This window comes from Electrophorus electricus, chromosome 4, assembly GCF_041902795.1.
Source record: "Electrophorus electricus isolate QZ-2024a chromosome 4, ASM4190279v1, whole genome shotgun sequence".
Lineage (NCBI taxonomy): Eukaryota > Metazoa > Chordata > Actinopteri > Gymnotiformes > Gymnotidae > Electrophorus > Electrophorus electricus.
The window spans coordinates 13,897,979-13,904,200 of record NC_137500.1 but is presented as its reverse complement, the minus strand read 5'-3'; positions in this window follow the sequence as shown (position 1 = coordinate 13,904,200).

Sequence of the window (6,222 nt, the reverse complement as noted above, 5' to 3'; positions counted from 1 at the left end):
TGCATGAGATCAGGTTGATTGACTCAAAACCCTTCAGAGAAAGATCTTGCCACCTAGCTCCAGTAGATATAGAGGCTGTGCGCAAACATCTCCGTGAACTTCAAGAGAATGGGATCATCTCTGGGTCAAGAAGTTCCTATGCATCCCCAATAGTGGTTGTGCATAAGACGTCTGGGAAAGTCAGGATGTGCGTTAGCTGAGTGTCCAGTAATCCACAAACCATCCCCGACCATTATACCCTTCCATGAACCGTTACCATTGAGTATCCCCTTTACAGCATGTCAGAAAGTAAGTGGTTCACAGTCTTAGAGTTGAGAAGTGGGTATTAGCAAATTCCTATGAGTGAAGCTGATAAATAAAAGATGGCTTTTATTTGTCCTCTAGGCTTTTAACAATTTGAGCACATGCCTCAAGGAATTTGTGGAGCACCTGCAACCTTCCAGAGGGTTGTGCAACAAAGACTTTTGGGAGATGAACTTTCTTGAGGTGTTGGTATATTAGGATGACCTAATTGTTTTTGGAAAAACTCTGGAAGAACATGAAGACTTCTCAAAGTTCTTGATCGGTTGGCAGAAGAGTGTCTTAAACTATTGCTGGACAAATGCCAGTTTGGTAGGACCTCAGTTACCTATGTGGATCACATCGTGTCTCAAGATTGAGTAGTCACTGATCCATCAAAGATGTCGGAGCTGTCAGAGCTCAGATATTACCAGTGTTTTGTAAGGATTTTCCGGCATATCTTGTCCTCTCAATGAGTTACTTCAGCACTATCCACCACATTACAGCAGGAAAACTAAAGCTGGAAAATCCATCCAGAGTAAGACCTGCTCCAAGGCTTATGAATTTTTTGGCTCCCGATGGACTGAGGAGTGCAATGTTGCTTTTCAAGAGCTACAAGCTAGGCTGACCCAGGCTCCAGTGTTGGCTTTTGCTGATACACATAAGCCTTATGCCTTGTATGTTGATGCTAGCCTAGATGGCTCAGGTAGTGTTCTGTATCATGAGCATAAGAAACTACGGCCTGTTGCATTTATTAGCAGAAGCCTTTCTCCATCTGAGAAAATCTACCCAGCTCACAAGCTGGAATTTTTGGCTTTAAAGTGGGCTGTAGTAGATAACCTACATGATTATCTTTATGGAGCCTCATGTGAGGTAAGAACTGACAACAATCCTTTAACTTGTCTACATACAGTTTCAGTGTAAAATATAGACCTGGGCAGAGGAATACAGATGTAGACTCTTGGACCAGGCACCACCACACCTTTTTCTCGGGAGGGTGAATGACAAGAAATTCCTGCTCCCGGGGTGTGAGCAATGTGTCAGGGACTGTCACTTGACAGCAGGAAGAGTGCTCGATTGGGTTGCCTTGTAAATCAAATTGGGGCCCATGTGTCTGCCATACCAAAGGCTTATTGTCAAAGTATTATAGCGGGCACTGATCAGCTGAGTATTTTCAGTTCAGAAGATATCCAAAATGCACAGAGGAGTGACCCATGTATTGGAGAAGTTTGGTCATCTCTTAATCAAAGAAAACCTGCTGCGTGTTAGGACTAAACAACCAAAAAAAAGAGTTTTAAAGAGAGAATGGGGGAAATTGTCTTTTAACCCTCAATGACTATTGTAGCGAACCGTTAAGCTCCCTGAACAGTGAACAAGATGATAATTAGTGGTGTTGTACTAAAATCTTTGCAAGATGATAGTGGACATCTGGGTTTCGCCAAAACCTATGCCGTAGTATGAGACAGAGGCATGGCATGATGCCTCACCCACATCATATATAAAATATGTGTCAAGGATGAAGCAGGATTGGGAAGGACCTATCACTTAGCCCAGGCTACGGCTGTCAAAATGATCCAAAGCAACAAGGAGCAATATCGTCAAACAGTGCAATATCACTGAGTGAGTCCAGGGGACTGAGTTCTTATTCAATATCTTGGTCTTAAAGGGAAGCAGAAACTTGCTGACTGGTGGGGGTCAACTCTTTATGTACATTGCCTATAGCCCATAGTTGGGATGGGGCCTGTAAATGCACTGTAAATATTTCTTACCCCTTTGGACAGGAAGTTAGGTTAAATCTCCAAGTTGACTCTGAGCCAGTAATTTCAGCAAAGGCTCTGCAGTGGAGGAACGGTAAAGGAAAGAAAGCAGCTGCTGACCCAGACATATGATTCAGGTACTGAGTCGATACATGCGGCCCAGCGCCTCTGACTATGGGTGTTATGTGGGGGACCTTGGAAAGGGTTCTCAGAAAGGTGAAGAGGGTAGGGAGGAACCTACAGTAGAGTTGAACCATTTACCTGTTGAGAAGGTAGATGACTCCCTAGTCTATGTGACCCGGAAAGCTTTACCCAAAACATCTATACTCTCTTTGGAAAGGGAAACAGAAGAGAACCAGGGGGAGCATAAGCTAGATGGTCACCTCAAATATCCCTATTGCAGGGGTAACTGAAAGCCTAAGAAGGTTTGAGAGGAGTGAAAGGCCTGCTGAGTGTTTAACCTATAATAGTTTGGGTAAGCCTAGAAAAGAAGCCAGTGGTAGTAACTAACACGTGTGGTGTTGGAATACCTTCCAGAGACAAGACTTGTTTTCCGTTAAATTTTAATAATCATCACGCATGGTGGTGCAATTCCCATGATTTATATATGACTTGTTCAGGTACACCTATGTTATTGTATTGTCTAGTTGTTGTGAATTAAGCACAGGATGATACAATCCTTGTGTGTAATGCAAATGTTTGTTTTTAAGTCCAGCATGGGGACATGCTGAGATTTGGTGAGTGGTGAGTGTAGGGACCCCCCAAAAAAGGGGAAACCCCATATTGTTTATTGTCTGTTTTTTTTCTTTTATTAATGTTGTACTGAGTATTAAATACTCAACCTTCCAGCATACTTTGCTTTCGTGCCAGTTTTCTGGTAGGAGCTGCCAGCCTTTGAGCAAGTTGAGCAATCGGATGACTGCTAGGATTAAGTGACATTTTCGCTGACCTACCTGTGATGAAGATTATTATTATTAATTATTATTATTATTATTTGGAGAGAGAGAGAGAGAGAGAGAGAGAGAGAGAGAGAGAGAGAGAGAGAGAGAGAGAGAGAGAGAGAGAGAATTGATTGATTGGCATCTTCCCCTGAACTTAGTTTTTGGAGACTTAATATATGCAGTATATAGGCCCGAACTGTATTTTTTATTTTTTTTTTTTGCTTCCTTTTCAAGTCTACCATTGTTTGTTCCTTGAAGCGAGTTAGCCTTATTGAGTTGAAAAGCTAGCTGAAACTACATGCTACTTCATTGAACTAGCACCCCCTAGTGCTTGACTAACGGTGTTTGATTCTCAGCACCACTGCTTGTGTGGATGTACTAGGAGGACCAGTGCCTCAACAAAAATCGATGCACTTGTGTCGTGTGCGTAGCGAGAGGAGACACGAGTAGCGGCTCGCTCGGACGCTACAGCTCATCTCCACGTGCATCAAGGACTCGCGAGTATTGCCTCAACCTGCTCCTTATTTCCTGTACAATCTATTCGGCATTCTACACATGCGCACCAATGTTTGGGCCCCAAAGAGTGACGACGCAAACGCTTGTGAACGCCTACGTGCTTAGCTTGACATAGCCAAGCTCAGGTTCCTTGTTGCCTTTACTGTGTTGACAATTTACTATCGAGTGTTTTCATTTACTAATTTCATTGTTGATTATTTTGATTGTTGATGATATAAGTAATAATTTACAACTGAGGTCTCTGAGGGTAAAAGAAATATGGATATTAGTGACATTTGGGTATTTTCTTTGTGCATTGGAATTGTTTTCACACCGATGGTGGTGACTTTAAGGAGTAACTACATAATTAATTCATTGTACTTCTGTTGAATCCGTACAGCCACTGAGGACATACTGTTGTTTCTTTTCTGTTGTTTCACTTATTTCTTTCTTTTTTGTGCAGGGTTTTAAAACGTAAAAGTATGATAAGTATTTTTGGAGGCACTTATTACACTGCTAACACATTATTTCTGAGATGTGCGCCTCGCAAATTATATTTATTTTATTAGGGTGCCTTTAGGGAGGGGTTACATTGTTAATATTATTCATTATTCACAATATTACCCACTTTAAACATCTGTGCCTTTTTCATTCATCATATCTTAAACATTGCACTTCTCCTGCAGGTGACAGTAGCTACCCTCTTATGTGCTGACTCCTTACCCCGTTCTGATGCTCACATAGTGCAGCGGAGAGATGCTACAATTATGCAAATGGCGCGTGTCCTATTGCAGAGTGTGCCGCTGGGAATGTGAAAGGACTAGGATGTGTCTGGCGGGAGACTGCTCTACCATCCAGAAGAGGTCTGCTGGACTGTGAGGGCATGTGCCGGGCTGCACAACATGGCACAGCAGAATGGTCTGCTCGTCCCTGACAGCCCCACGACCTTGAACCAGACCTACATCCCTTCCCACCAGATGAGCAGAATCTTCACGCTGTGACTGCAGACGTGATGATTTGACTGTGAATGGGGGCCGGTGCAAAGGTATATTTAAGAAGCGCTTTTAAATGTAACCGAAATTTCAGACATGATCCCTTTTACTTCTTCTAATTCATTTGTAAGCTTTTCAAACGCTGTAATGGTATCAATTTGTGTTTGTAACACAGTATCAGTGAGTACTCAGCCAATGCTGGGGGCAGACAGATTGCCGTAGACATGCCTGGGGCAGATGGAATGCTGTAGACCCCGGTACTGGGCTGACAGTCTGTAGCTGTACCAACCCCACTGCCCCACTGATATTGATATTCTAATAAAATATCGTAGGCAAACAGTGGTTGTGTATATTGTATCTTTCAATCAAATATCATAAGTATAAAAGCATTTGTCTTGCTCTCCTGTGCTTCACTCATCAACAAAAATAGGTATTTCCCTCCTTTTCACTAACCATACCACATAATATGTATTCAATAATTTTAACCATTCTAACATCAAATGATTAGGCTGGAAGTGTAAGCCTTCCCCCACTGGTTACATAGATACACTGCCTTCCTGTCACTATCACTTCTTTGCTTTCATTTTTAGGTCTGACTACATTTTTTTTTCACCTCAGCAATAGTGTAGCTGGTGGAACGAACGAACATTATTTATAGCTGCAGATGCATGCTTGTATACTCAGTAAACTTCCATTCACTGGTGACGCCACTGCCAAGGCCACCAAACAATATATTTCTCCTCACCCGGATCTCTGCCACAAGAATCTCCAACTGAACCTTTCTGAAAAGTTTCCTTTTAGCCTGTTGCTCTGCCATTATCACCACAATCTCATACAAGAATGAGGTCAATTACATTGACCAGTTATGGGTGGTAGCAGGTCGGGATTTACGAGAAGGTTATGATTTATAAAAAGGAAACTAAAGTTGTGTATAATCACGGTTTTATAAATCTGAATTTTTTATGTATATGCCAGTTCCTGTCATTTTTGCGTAGGCACACTTTCACTTTGGATTCCACACAAAGTTGAATACATGAGGCTCTGGGACCTGAAATACTCCTTCCCTGCATATTTCAATGTTTTACACTTTCTTAGATGTCTTATTCAATGTACATTCTAATTAACAAGACAGAAAAATAAAACTCATCCAATCCATTTGAACATGTGGGTCTTTTGGAGGTTTATGTATAAGAACTTTTGTTTCCTGACAGTCAGGAACAACATAACATGTGGGGGGGACATATCTCACTGCAGAACGCTAGAAGCCCAAACATGACGGCAGGGATAACCTGAGGAAAGGTGAATAAGCAGATGTATTTATGTGTGATCCAGTGGCGTAAAAGAAAAGAATTTTAGAACAGGCTTTTACTATCTATACTACCTTATTGACTGGAGAAAGAGTTTAAATGTGTGCTGTGTTGAGTATATTTCACCTATTCTCAGACAGCTGATATGGCTACCCGTATCTTTCATTTAAAGACATCTTTAATGAGCTCCAAATTCTCATTGTACCTCAGAACTGATTATTAGGCTTATTCCCCAAAACGTTCTCAGTAGTATACTATTACTTAACCTTATCTAAAATTGATTGAGATTATATATAAAAAAAAATAAAAAATAAAAAAAAAAAAATATATATATATATATATATATATATATATATATATATATATATATATATATATATATATATATATATATATATTAGTGTTTTGCACTTTTAAATGTATCGTACGAAAGTCTCTGTTTATCTTTGCT